The sequence below is a fragment of the Ambystoma mexicanum genome, chromosome 2q (assembly GCF_040938575.1).
Source record: "Ambystoma mexicanum isolate Mex_15411 chromosome 2q, UKY_AmexF1_1, whole genome shotgun sequence".
Taxonomy (NCBI): domain Eukaryota; kingdom Metazoa; phylum Chordata; class Amphibia; order Caudata; family Ambystomatidae; genus Ambystoma; species Ambystoma mexicanum.
Genome location: NC_090924.1, coordinates 966,706,968 through 966,721,446, shown reverse-complemented (window position 1 = coordinate 966,721,446; position 14,479 = coordinate 966,706,968). Strand labels below are relative to the sequence as shown.

General features: G+C 47.4%; 1 protein-coding gene across 2 annotated transcripts in view; it reads left to right on the top strand.

The window, feature by feature from the left end:
* KIF15 (kinesin family member 15) overlaps positions 1 to 14,479 on the top strand; it is a 2,141,222-nt gene that overhangs the window by 1,913,979 nt on the left and 212,764 nt on the right. The gene's annotated exons all lie outside the window — the stretch shown is intronic.

The window sequence follows — 14,479 nt, the reverse complement described above, 5'->3', positions numbered from 1 at the left end:
CAGAAGTAGAGATTAGACAAAACAGAATTGTGTATTTGGGTTGGTAATTCAAAAATGTTATTTAGAATGGATGGTGTTCTTCCACGTATTTCTCATATTAGATCTATTTTCCTGCTCTAGAGAACACGCATAATGTTTTCCCAGCAGGGGGGCGACATGAGGTCCGGCGTCTAGGATCCCCAAGTCTTCGGCTTTAGCACCGGATGTGATGTCTAAGTCTGTATAAAGAGCGCGCGTTGCACCCCGTGATCTCAGTTCTTTTTTTCTGCTTGCCCAGCACGCTACTCAGGAACACATTGATTTGCCTCAAAGAAATACTCTATGCTTTTTTTCCCCAGAAATTCTTTGATATTCTTTCGACCATGTCGACTCTGAAACCATCGTGTTTTAAAAAGTGCTGTGATTGCAGCGCTATCTCGGTGCCGACCCTGTGGTGGTAGATTGCGGCTCATGCCAAAACATGATGCCAAAATGGAGAGGGCATCCAAATTGTCCCTGCGTTGATTGACGTCAAAGTTCAATGGGGTTGAAATGTAAACCCGGCAAAGGTTCTGTGGCCAAGAAATTACCAGATAAGGAGAACAAATTGTCAAAGAAACACTGTAAACGATCCCATTAATGGAGCGTCTCCCATTATTATTCGTCTTCATCCAGGATGAAGAAAAGGAGGAGGCACTCGTCCACTGACTCATCACCAGAGAAATGGCTACGCTTCCCCCGAAAAACCGCTTCAACAGAAACATGGGAAGAGTTTTGCCTAGAAATGATGCAGGTCTTTGAAAAAGCAGGGTCCACATGTTCGTTCTTTCTCTGGGAAGACCAGAGTTGAACCCACTGTGCGGTACAAAGCCAGCAGGCACTCGGTCACCAACCTTCTTGTGTGACGAAAAGCCCAGGAGCAATGAAATACTCGACAATGATTAGAGAACTATCGACAGCGCTGACATCTTTGCCGGCTGTCGTCTGCATCACAGGACCAATAGTCAAAGATCCATCGACTTTAAGGTTTGCACCAAAGTCGAGCATAAAATTCATGTCTTCCTTCAAAGGCATCTTTGGTGAAGGTGATGTCCCGATTCCCTCTGGGCTCAAACACAGGGATTTCTTTCGACATTCGGAAGAATTCCAGGCTGAGTAAAATATATTGGTTGAACCAGCTTTCATAATACATGACACAAATAGTTCAGATACCTCCCCTGAGGTGGTTTCCACAAGCCCACCCAGGTGAGGCATATAGAAGGATGATGGCAAAAGTGATCAATGTCTTGGTCTGGGTTCCCCCAGCAAAAGAAATAGAAGAATGTGATCTGACAGACCTTCTCGACAAAGGCAGAAATGTTGAACCTATCCTCCCTCTCCACAAACATCTCTAAGAGCTGTGGAAAACTCCCTGCTCGGGGCCAGCAGTCCATAAGAATTTCACTAGAAAATATATACTGGCTTCTTCCGTCCTGGAATTCCTCACCAGACATCCGTCACATGACAGTTTGGGGTTGCAAGCAGCTACTTGCGGCACTAAGGCAAGTGCCCATCCTTCTTTACCTCTAGATGTGATGATAAAAGGTATGATGCTCTCGCCAAAAGTCTTTACCTTGAGCAGCATGGCACTTAAGGCAGCAAATGCCTCTTGTGCACTTGCCAAGTAGCCACATACCCTGTGGTCTGTGGTGGCTGAGGCGACAGTGCACATTCCTGAAGGGAAAATGTGGGACGGGTTCTTGAACTTTGTGGAAGATGGAAAGGAAGCTATGCCGTCGAGCCCTGCAAGGACTCTGCACAGTTGACTGCGTCAGAAGGTCTATGGCGACAAGTTCTGTCATGAGAAGGTTCATCTGGCTAAAGAAATCTGGTTTTGCGAAGGATGTGCAGGCAAAATTGCTTGATAGGCCTTTTGATGGGTCGCATCTGTTTGGGTTCAAGGCAGACAATAGCTTGAGGAAGCCACAGGCATCTAAGGCCACAGTTGGACTTCCTACTCAGACTTCATTGCAGTGGAAGGGCAAACCCTTTTGGTACTACAATTATGGCCAAATGGGAAAACCAGCCACTACCCGTCAAGGCCAGAGATGTTTCCCTCGACCTTCAAGAGATAGAGGTAGCAAGACACAGACCACATTAGTTTCTCTCCCCTCCAATGTGGCCCCCGTCGCAAAACCCCTTTGGGGAGGCGTGCCATTCAACACCGGTAGGGAACGTCCGTCACACTATTTTCTAGAATGGTGCAATATTACTACAGGCTCATGGGCACGGAAGGTCATTTCTCAGAGATGCTTCCTTCCCTTTTTAAAGCGTCCACCAGACTGTCCCCCTCTTCCCAGACCACCATCTGTTCCAGACCCACTCCTCCTTCAAAGAGGTTTCCTCTCTTCTGGAAAAGGGTGCCATAGAGCCGGTACCTATAGTGTTTGGTATGGATACATACCTGGAGTTGCCTTGATCTTGTCTGTGCAGAGAGGATGAGAGAGGTCAGTCTCCAGCTTGGTATCAGCGGTCCTTCTGAAATAGACAGAAAGGCAGGTGAACCCACGTGCTGGCTGCCAAGGGGGGAAAATGGGTAGAAAAACCTGTTGATGGTCTCTGAAGAAGGGGTTAGTTGAGGCTCAGAATAACCCCTAGAGATCTCTGGAGAGAGAACAGTTGAAGCTTGACGTAGGTAGTAGTCGGGAGCAAGTAAACTGTCAGGAAGGGTTGGTAGCGTGGAGGTAGGCTGGAGGAATAGAAGGAAGCAAAAACCAAAGAGCCGGCCATGGAGCATAGGACCAGCAAACCTGTAACAAGAGGAGGAAGCGGGAAGGTGAGAGGAACGGGAACGGCCACACTAGGAGCAACTATCCTGTGTGTTGCAACACACTGCATTGATGATATTCTGCTCCTACATGGCGCTCCATATTTCACAATTGGCAGTGTCATCTTCAAATTACGTCACGGCATCTTGACATTACACGCCAAGCCCATCGGCCATCTTGCGATGCAGTAGACCAGGAGTGGATGCAGCGGACATCTTTGGATGGGCGGACAAGGTGAAAATTGGCCCAAACGGTAATTATGAATTGAAGCAGAGCACTAGAATGAGTAGATCACAGCGCTGATCATGTGTAAATATCGGGGAACATGCTGCCGGTGGAAGGGTTCTTGGTAGACGGTGCTCTTCTGTCTCAAAATTGGTTTGGATAGAATTGTGTACGAACCTTGGTCAAACAGGTGCTGGATCAGTGAAGATATTTAATGAATAGTTTTATCTGTTTCTGAAAGAATTTCAGAGGAGTCTTGTCGCTTAGTATTGTGGTGATTTTATTACACGGTTCAGCCGTCGGGTGTTTCGACCCTCATGGGTCTTTTTCAAGGCTGTGGCATTTGTACAAATATTGTCCCATTGTGTGCATATTGTTAGAAAACACCTGAGTAGTGAAGCCAAAGATAAGTGTTTCGAAGAACCCAACAGCGATGAGTGCCATGTTGGTTTAGAATGTGACATATGTACATTGGTACATCATTGTGGTGAGGTTTATGGAATTATTACAGCGTTACATTATTATTAAAACCAACGCAATAGTGTGCATGGTGACCAATTTTAAGAACAGAGTATACATCATTCTATGTTGAACAAGTAGGTCAGACATTATATTGAGTTACATGGTTGCATGTAAATACATTAAGAAAGCAGTTGTCAATGCAAATCATGTGGACCGATGAGTTGCACCAGGGGAAAAGGGACACAGGAAAGCACAGAGCTAAGAAAGGATGGTCACAGCCTGACCCATATTGGATACCATGTGGGAAGCCGGAGAGAAGATTCTAGCCAATTCACTGTCTACTCCCACTACAGCAGCTAGGCAGTAGAAGAAATACAAAACCCCTAAGGATGCGCTGCTGTGCCTGCGAGGACACCAAAAACCTGATTTGGTCATCACTGTAGCTGCCAGGAAAAAGTTCACAAACCCTATTTCCCCATTGCCTTCCTTGTCCGGCAGGGCTGTTAAGAAACTGGAAGCGGTAGGCAGAAAGGTAGCAGCTTTTGCGTCATTATCCATCAGAACTGCGAATGCCCTCGCCATGACAGTGAGGTAAGACAGGGAATTGTGGCTCATGGATCTAAAGACTGGAGGGGGGGTATCTGTACTTGGTTGGGGTAAAAGCACAGAGGCACTCCAGCCAAGGCTCTCAATTGGCAATGTTGGACGAACAGCCAAGGAGGAGACTCAAGGGAGGTGGTGCAGGCTGGTCCTTGGGTACAGTGAACCCCCAACTTCCCACAAAGGAATGTCCACACACTGTTCGGTGCTACCCAAATTCTTTTAACTAACATAAGTTACATGGCTCTATACAAATAAATAAGACTCCCTTTGTATTATAAAATTCTACTCGGTGAATACCATATATACAGCTAAACTTAGTTCTGCAAAAACGCACCAACTGGTAACTTTTATTAAAAAAGCATTAGAATTACTAAACACTGTTTTAGCTTCAAACCACAAGTGTAGACACGTAGGCAAATTAGTCTAGAACACTGGCAGGACACTTTTCAGACTAGGAATGTATTTCTCTGTGGAGGTGAGCATGAAGCCTTTGGTTTTGGTCTGTGACCGAAGTAGGTGTCGGGTTTTCGGAGTTTCACGGTTGATCGCCAATCGGTTCTTCGGTGCTAGAACCGCAGCATGGACAACAGGATGGCTTCTGATGACTTGTTCTCGAGCACTGGAATTCTCTGCGGGGCACTGCCAAGTTTAGACCCTCTGGACTCGTTCTTTGGTTCGGAATGGCGGGAAAGCCACTGGCGCGAGCACTTCTCTTCAGGCAGCGACACTGGACTTCCTCAGTCATGGAAAAGTGGACAGATGTCGTGTCTGCAATGCCACTTAAAAAAGTCATTGGTTGGTTGGAACTTGGCAAGCTTCAGGTGTCGAGCAGCACTATGCCCTCTTCTGGATGATACACAGCAGTCTGGTTTTCCAATGTTCGCAAACAGCCTCCCGACCCTGGTACACAAATCCCCACCTCCCCCCTTCCCTCAGGCTGAGCTAGGCTCAATCAGCCAGTCACACACTAGGCATTCATCATGCAGCACCCAATCAGGCTCTCAGGCATTTAGACCATTAACGCAAAATTAGATATTCAAAACAGTGGATGTATATTGGGGGGCAACTTCCAGCCTTTCAGAGCACACACTGCATTCACTCTAGTTTCAGGCAGGGCTGGCCCAAGAAGACCACAGGCATTGTGACACACAACCAAAACCAAACACCCACAACACCGAATGTGAATTGACTTCCCTTTCCATTCAGTCAGGTCCCCACCGCTAGGTTGTACCCAAAACAAGCAGTCCCTGGGAAGGCTCGTAGCAGGAGCAGCCCCAGAGCCATATATGGTCCTTACATCCACAAGACTGTCACCCTCATCCAGATGGTCCTTACATCCAATAAGGGGAAGGGAGACCGAACCATGGCTTCTCAGGACTTTGAGAAACAGGAAGGAAAAGGCAGGAAGCCATGAGGCTTTCAGTGGCCATCTTGCATTTTTTCAGGAATCCATTGATTCCTATTGCAGGGCCTGGCTGTCCCAAAATGGGGGAGACCCAGAGCCACAGCCAAGTCAGCATGTAGCAGCCATTAGCCCACACCCCTGCCACCATCCCACACCCTGCTCTGTGGGCAACGCTGAGGTGCCCAAAAACGCACACTAGAGGTACCAAGGTGTTCCCCTACCCATTAGTACCATAGGGGTATCACAATCGTCTTGCTCACAAATGAAGAGCTGCACTAAAGAGGTCCAGACTATGAACTCCTGTGCCAAAAGAATACAACAGAAAACACCAACAGAGAAGTAGTGGGACAAGGAGGCCCTGTCCCTCAAAAGCATTTCCAGTATCACAATCACCCGCCCAGACTAAGGTTAGGGTAGAATAATCTCCCACAAGACTGTCACCCTCATCCAGACGGTCAACATACCTTCTGGAAAGGCCATCTGCATTATCGTGACTTGGTCTATGCTCAATGGTGAAGTCTAGCCCTTAAAGGCTAATGGACGACCTGAGCAGTTTGGGATTTCACCCTTTATCTGCATAAGCCACTTTAAGGGTTTATGGTCAGTTTGGACCTTAAAGGCTGACTCAGTAAGGTAAGTCTTGAAACTCCCAAGACTCTAAACTTTGATAAAGCATTCCCTTTCAACAGTGGCCCACCTACGTTCTCTACCTTTCAGTTGCATACTGATGAAGATTATGGGATGCTCTGTCCCTTTGTCATCCAACTGGGACAAGGCGGCTCCAATTCCTGGGTCACTGGCTTTGGTTTGTACAATAAAGGGTCTACTGTAGCGGGGGGCACATATCACAGGTGCCCTACACAGACTTTCCTTCAGTCCATCAAAGGCCCTCTGACAGTGTTCAGTCCAACCTTCAGAGGCTGTTTGGGTTTTGTCAGAGCCGTCTGCGGGGCAGCTATGGTGCCATAGTCTGCCATTAAGTTTCTGTAGTACCCAGTGAGGCCCAAAAAAACTACTCACCTGGGTTTGAGTAGTGCAGGTCTCCCAGTCTTGTACAGCTTGTACTTTGCCTGTGAGAGGTTGGATCTGACCCCCTCCTACTTCATGACCAAGGTAAGTGGCTTCCCATGGGATATCTGTCACGTGGGGGCCTTGATAGTGAGGTTGGCCCTTTTCATGGCCTGCAACACCTGGTCCAAACATTTCAAATGCTCTTCCCAGGTGGAACTGTAGACCGCAATGTCATCCAGTTAGGTTACACAGAAGGCCCCCAGTCCACTACGAGCATGATTGTCCAACCTTTTGGAAGGCAGTAGGAGCATACTTCAACCCGAAAGGCATGACCCTAAACTGTTAGAGCCCATCAGGGGTAGACAAAGCAATTTTCTGCTTCGCCTGGTCAGTCAGGGCTATTTGCCAAGAGCCTGGTGTGAGGTCACTGGTGCTCACAAACTTAGTATCTTTTCCAAGAGCTAGTCAGCTTTGGGCAGTGGGTGAGCATCTTTGTTAGAGCACAGACACCTCTGTAGTCCACACAGAACCTCCAATCTTTGGTACCTGCCTGGCAACTGGCCCTGGGAACAAGGACCACTGGGCTGGTCCATGGTCTGGTTGGTTGCTCAATGGCACCCAAGTCCAACATCTTGGTGACCTCTGCCTGGATGTGGTTCTTTACTGACGTCCTGTAGCATCTGCTCTTAACAGGTATACTGTCACCAATGTCAGTATCATGCCTGCACCATGGGGTGAGGCCTGGTGCCAGTGAAAATAGAGGGGCATACTGCTGGAGCAAGGTCCTACAGGCCCACTGCCTCTCAGATCTGGAGAGAGATTTACTCCCTCCACTCAGCCCTCCTGGGGTTTGCGATGTAGCAAGTCAGGATAGAGGTGACCCTGGCTTTATCCGTTTTGCAGACATACTTTAGCTAATACCGTAATATACTGAACCTTCAACAGAGGTTTTAATCTTACAATACGTGCAGAAGAGCCTCCACTTCGCTCGCATCAGTAAAGAGGGTATTCACAATTTGTACCGTATTGCTGCGATTGGGACCACATTAGGTACTGTTAAGGCATCATGAAGCAAGACACAGACAACGGATTCAAAGTTAAAAATAAATTGGTTTATTAAATCAAATGTCAGGAAGGTAGAAGGACTAACTTGCCCTATGCTAAGGTGGGACTTCCCTACCTGAATGAAACTAAGGAAAGTCTGAGTCAAAGAGTTCAACTTAAGTCTGTGTCCAAGACCTATCCTTGCCCTTACAACTAAAGCTAACTAGCATGTAGGGATTTCAATAATAAAAAGAAATGGTGATCAACACAAAGTTCTGAGCTTCTTCCAGCTCTTGGCTTTCTTTTCAGCTCCCCTTCCCCAAGTTCAAGAAAGTTCCACAAAAGTCTCAAGGAACCACAGTTCCACACAATCCTCTGGGTTTCCCTTCCCCAAGTTTCAAGCAACACAGTTCAAAAGAAAAGGGGTCTTGAGGCTCCCTCCTGAAGACAACATTTTCAGTTCTCCAAGTCTCAGGATTCCCTTCCCCAAGACTTCAACGTAGCAACGGATATTTGTTTGTTTTTCAAAATTCAACACAACTCTTTGTCAACCTGACCTCCTTTGGAATTGCATAACCAGTTTGCTTACAGTGCTTCTCCTTGGTTTATTTCATAATGTCTTTGGCTTTCACAGTTTAGGGCGCACTGGTCTAGGCGCAGTTGTCAGTCCACACGGTCCACCCATCACAAATCGCGCAATGAGGATCCCTAGGCTCATCGACCCACACAGGGTCTTCTGTAACTGGCATGCACCGATTTACATTCACTTAGTGTCCCTTTGTCGGCCTCCTGGCTTTACTTGCCGTTTTACACTCTCCTGGCTTCTCTAGTTAGCCTCCTGGTTTTGCCATAATGTCACACATCTCTTGCCAGCTTTTGGCCTTGCCGCTCTGTATCCATTCATGAAGTTCACTTTATGGTGGTCTGATCATTCTCCACCTTTCTGTTATACTTTTTCACACTTGTACTCTTTTCCGTAGACTGCTTTCACCTGGGCACTTTCCCCTTTGGCTTTCATCAGCTACTTGCCCATAACGGTTTATTTCATGTCAGTGTTCAGGACTTAATTTCAAGGTTTCTTTCGGTTCAGTATTCAATATGCATAATTCAGCTTAGTTCCAAGGTTGTATTCGGTTCGTTATTAGCTTAATTTCAAGTTTGCATTGAGTTCGGTGTAACATTGTTTATATGCGGTCCACTAGAAGCGCCCCAGCTTTAGAGTGGCTTTGCCCAACACCAATCCTCGGCGTTCGTTTCCGGCAGCTCCCGCTACCTCCTTTCTGCTTCGCAGGTCGACGGACCAGCCTTTGCTGCTCACATGCCGGGTGTGCCACTTCCACTGCTTCTGCACGGATGCAGACCGCATCCTCTCTTCCCTGCTTGCGGGCAGCTCCGGTTGCTTGCTTTCTAACCCAGAGACTCCCACACCTGTGGCAGCTGAATGGCCCACTTGGCTTGGGCTCCACAGGTCCTCTTGGATGTCGGCCGGCGTCCTGGTGCCTCCTTGGGTCCCACCACGGCTGCCTCCTCACGACACTGGTCCCCTGCTGGTCTCTCCGACACAGGCCTCCCTGTTGCGCAATGTTCACTGGTCTCCCTTTATACACCTGCAGCCCCTTGACAGGTTGCGGGTGTGGACTCCTAATTAGATTTGCCTGACCACAGTTAAAGGGACATGCCCCTACCCTCACAGTACTCTGCCAGCATCTTCCTCGTCCCAGTACCAAAGTGGTGAAATGAAGGTTTAGTGCTCTTAGTTGCCTCTTCCCAGTACTATCAAAGATAGAATGTGGGGAAATGAGGGGAACCGTTTTACAGTGGCCCATAAAGGCCGGGGGAGGGTTAGGTTGGTCTTCAAAAGGGAAAGGGGGATACCATGTCTCACCTACCTCACACTTAACCCCTTCTTTTTCACCCTCTACCTGGTGATTTCAGATTGGTAATAGTCCATGGTTCTTTTTTGTACAGTGGGACAGGACATGGATAGCAATATCCCATGACTATCTCTGGGATAGAGGACTCTTGTTCGGCTGAATCACATGCAGTACCCTTTGGGAACTCTACATACAATTAAGACTACAAGTGTAAGTACAGTTTCACCTTTGGTACATGCCTGTACTACACAGTAATGTGGTAGCAGTGGCTGAGCAGCCAGACTTATCTCAAGAGTAAAGGGAGCAGTACACAAGGTTACACAAAGGGGCAGCAATCACAGTGGTTCAAACAAACACTTACTCAAGGTTTCTTGGTAAAAGAATATACATTTATTTACACAGTCAGTTGGAAAACATTCCACTAGTAAGAGTAGCTCAATATCACAATCTAATATGCTACAATACACAACCAATCAGTTTCTGAACAAGTTCAGCTCCCTTGAAGTAGGAGTAAAATGGCAGTTCAATTACTTTAAAAGGGGGTTAAAAGAATTAAAACACAAATACTTTCAGAGGTAGGGCAAATAGTTTCAGTTCACTACAACCAGCAATTCAATTCAATAGGCCTGGGCCAAAGTCAATGGTTCAGAGTCTTGGATAGGATAGCACAGTTCTGGTAGTAACCGCTTAAGTCTTTGCCACGGTTTTTAAAAATAGTTGGTCAGACGAAAAGTTATATGTCGGTTTAGAGAAGGACAAGCCTTCAAAGTTGGGAAAGTATCACAAACTTTCACCGCGGCAGAAAGGATTTCTTGACCGCACTTGCACAGTACCTTTTTCAAATGAAGAGCTGTAGCTGAGGCAGTTGTACCTGGCAGTTCCTGCAGATCTTGCTGTTCCTGAGCTTCAGTCGTGTGGACAAGGACGACGTCGGGAGGATCCTGCACTGCCCAGGGAAGAGGCCACAAGCTTGGCAAAACGTTGGTTTAAGGTGCGAGTGCCTTAAATACCACAAACCGGTATCCTTCTCACTGGCTATCCGGTTTTCAACAACACTCTGAAGAAAATGTGACCAGTATCGAGACGGTGTCCAGGTGACTTGCGAGTTGGTTGTTCCACCAAACTCAAGGGAAGAAGTTAATATTGAATGGCTTCTCTGTCGATGGAGTTTCAGGCAATTCGGACCTGCAGCAGGGCTTCACCGGTAGACCAGGAGTTGCAGCAGTCGTCTTCCTTCAGCTCGTCTTCGGTTCTTTCATTCCAGTGGTCGACTCTGCTTTCCAAGTCCCAGAGGCCTGCTTTTAAACCGTTTTCTCCCATTCATTCCAGCCTGGCTGTCATTCACACAGCAGGGTGGCTGTCCTTGCCATCACGCCAGAGTGCATTCAGGTCTCCTAGGAGACTAAGCACAGGGAGTTTCGGGCACCTCCCTCACATCCTGCCCACCCCAAACACTCGGGCACCAGAGGAGGGCTTCAACACTGAAGCCCACCAAAGGCCAACAAACAAAGGGACCAAACCTGGTTTGGCGCGCAGAGTTAAACACAAGAAGTACTTTTACTAAAAGAAACGACGAAAAAAGTTGACCGTAGTCTATTTTTACAGATAGGTCTTGGGCGCCATACTGAAAAACATGGCTGCCCCAATTTTTAACTACCAGTGTTCGCGGTCGAAAGAAACATTTGACTGTTACATGAGCTAGGCATCCCCTCCAGCACTCTATAGGAAGATAGTGTGTGCTCGGTCTGTTAATTTGAAAGGACTAGTAAAGTCAATTTAACTTTACATGCTCTGGGAAACGGTAGTCAGTCCCAGAGAAGGTATTTAAACCTTGGGAAGTCTGAAAGACAACCCTGTGCCACTGCACTGAAGGAGCTGTGTGACACACAACAAACAGATGATGCCTATGGAGTGGTTTTAAAACTCCATATCCAAAGAACACAAAAGTAAAACACTCATCAAAATACATGAAAGAGTGGGAAAAAAGGTTCACACTATTTCCAGGTAAAAATTAAAATCCTAGAAATCCAGCAAGGTTGCTGGGGGTCGCAAAAGGTAAGGCAAATTAGCACATTTTTGAGAATTCTTCCTAACAACTCTTCCTGAATTGGAAAGGCGGAATACCGTGTCTCACCTGAGGCCATCTCGGCACCAATCCCCAAGGGCCCTCCACCCAGGTGATCCTCCCTCGCGTCTCCATCCACAGGGTTGGGATCCAAAAGAGAGAGCCTTTCCCTGGCCACCCGAGAAGAGGATCCAAGGGGATTAGATGTGAGGATGCCCTCCGGTTTCTCACTGTACACATAAGACCTGTCTCCACACAGAGGCCTCGATTTTGTCCAGCCAGCCATTAACCCAATTGAGCCATAGTTCCCAGCCAAAGAGTAGTTTGGGCTCAACTTTACCCTCGTAAAAATCTATTGCTGGCTTCATTGAGAAGCGCCCATACTTTCTATACATTTTCAGCAGCTGATTAGAGCGACACATTGCCTTTTGAATCAAAATGACACAACTATTCAGCAGTGAAGGTAGGCTCATAATATGAAAACCTAAACAGGTGAGACTGGCTGCACTAGACAGGGTTATTATAATTGTTCTTTTAGAAAGTGCTTAATACCACTGAGTGGTTTCTAAGCACAGGATCGGGATTCAAACCTGTGTTGTGCTGGGTTGTCTTGCTTCCAAGACAAACTCGTTGCCCCTGAGCTATCCTTCGGTTGCATTTGATAAAATGCCACCTAAATCTATTGTACTTCCTCCTTCGTAAATTCCAAAATTCTAGTCTTGCCAGGGTTTATAAGACCATTTTCAATGATTGCTTTTCTCTCGCTGTTTCCTCATCTGATAGATATCCTTATCCAGCTCTGCTGCCCGGAAACCATTCGACAGGGGGCTTAGTGGACCTCAAGTAGGCCGTCAATCTGCCTTGCTCGGTGCTCGATAGTCGGCTGCTCGTGACGTTGGGCGTCGTATATATACTTCGTCACTATGCCCCATACCTCGGTTCCTTTTTTCGACATTCTGCTGTGAGGAACACAACACTGAGTCTTCGACTCTCCGTTTGACAATTTTTTATTTCTGAACAACCTCCACCGTGAGTATGTCCTCTCCTCGGATTTCAGGTTTTAAGGGGTGTATCGACTGCCATTCCATAATGCCAGTGACCGACCCGCACAAGGTTTGTCTTTGGTGTCTGGGTAATTATCACGACACAGAGATTTGAGTTGTGCTCCAAGATGCACCCAAAGTCCATATACGAGCGGGCTGCCAAACTCGCCTTGGGCCGACGCTCTCAGAAATCCATGGCGCGGTTTATCGTACGGTCTTCTGAGACAGAAGGGCCCACTCACATAAAAAAGAAAGAAAAGCACTGACGGAAGACCAAAAAGTTCTCACGCTAGAGCCATTCGTACTAGTCTTCTTCGCATAAAAAGAAGAAATGCCATTGTCGTCGAAACCTCTGTCTTGCTGTCAAAAAAAAAAAAGGTAATCCCTTGGCTGGACCGACCACTCGGGAGGAGTGAGAAGATTTGAAAAGCTGTCTATGTGATGCAGACTGCTGCAGGTGCAGGTACTGTTAGGCAGAAACCTGTGCAGTTCCCTCTGGGACCACTGCAAAAGATTTAAGACTATAGGTGTTTGGCAGTAAACCCACTTGGTAGCAGTCTGTACCACACAGATTCACTTGGTAGCTGTGGCTGAGCAGTCAGACTTCCCTCAAGAAGAGTTAGGCAGTATACAGAGTATTCACAATATGTCAAAAGAACACAGTAGAACAAGTAAACGCTGACCAGAGCTTGGTGTAGAAGAGATAGAATTATTTATTTAAAAGCACATCTAGAAAAACACACAGGCACTAATAGTAAGCAATTCAAAAACACGGTCACTAAAAGATATACACTCCCTTAGAAGAATATTAGACAAGTCTTAAGTAAAGCCCCACTTATTTTCAGACAGCGGTGAGCGCTTGACGCAGATGGCACTCTAATAATTCGGTTAAATTCGTTAAAAAGGGAGAGAAAAGCAGAGTATAATATGAAACAGATCCCAACACTTTCATAAGATCAAAACAAGAGAGGAAGGCAAGTACAACCGTGAAGTTAAAGTTCAGTAGGCCGATCCACTTTAAGAGGATCAGAACGAAATGTGTCCAAGGTCACACGGTTGAAGTGCACAAGAGTCTTGCAAAGGTTCAAAAAGAGTTGGACCAAAGAGAAAGGGACCAGTTATAAGGTCAAGGCGGCCAGCCCAGTCCAGAAGGTTAAGGGGTTATTATTACCTTGTAGCAATCTTTAGAAAGGGAGGCCTGGCAGACACGGTACCTTAAAGTGGTGAGAATACTCCAGAGGGGGCAGTTCCTGGCTGCGGATGCAAGTCGGTGCTTCGTCCGGGGGAAGAGAGGATCTCGTCGGGGAGGAAGACAGGAGTCCGTTGCACTGCCAGGGAAGAAACCAGCCGCGGAGTTTCTCAGGTAAAAGGAGCGGTCCTTTTATTCGCGGTCCAGTAGTAAGTGGCTATCCGGTTGCCGGGGTGCTTGGCACGGGCAATTCGACCACAAGACGTCCTGGGATGTGGGGAAAAGAAGGTAAACTGGTTGTGCCCACCAGTCAGGGGAAGAAGCTTCTCCAGCCGGGAGATCTTCTCTGTCGTCGGGAAGTGGTGGGTCGGTTCCGCAGGGCTCCACCGGTGGTGTCGTCGTGGTAGGTCGGCTCAGCTTCTCCCTCGTCGGATTCTCAGGTCCTGTGGCGACCTCTGAAGTTCCAGTCCCCAAAGCCCTGCTTTTATGAAGCACACCCCCATTCACTCAGCCTAGCTGTCAATCAAACATGCTAAGTGGTGAGCCGGCCGGCTCACCACTTGGGCCAATCACACAAGAGTGCGACTTGAGTTACCAAGGCAACTCAGTCCAGGGTGCCTAAACCCCCTCCCACACCCCCTGTGGTACCCAGACAGAGTGCCACCACTTTTGGAGGCTTCTGTGGAGAAGTCCTCACTAGGTTAAGAAATTCAGCCTAAAGAGAGAATTCTCCCTAACAGGTACCCCCTCCGGCCCCTCAAACGGCAAGCCT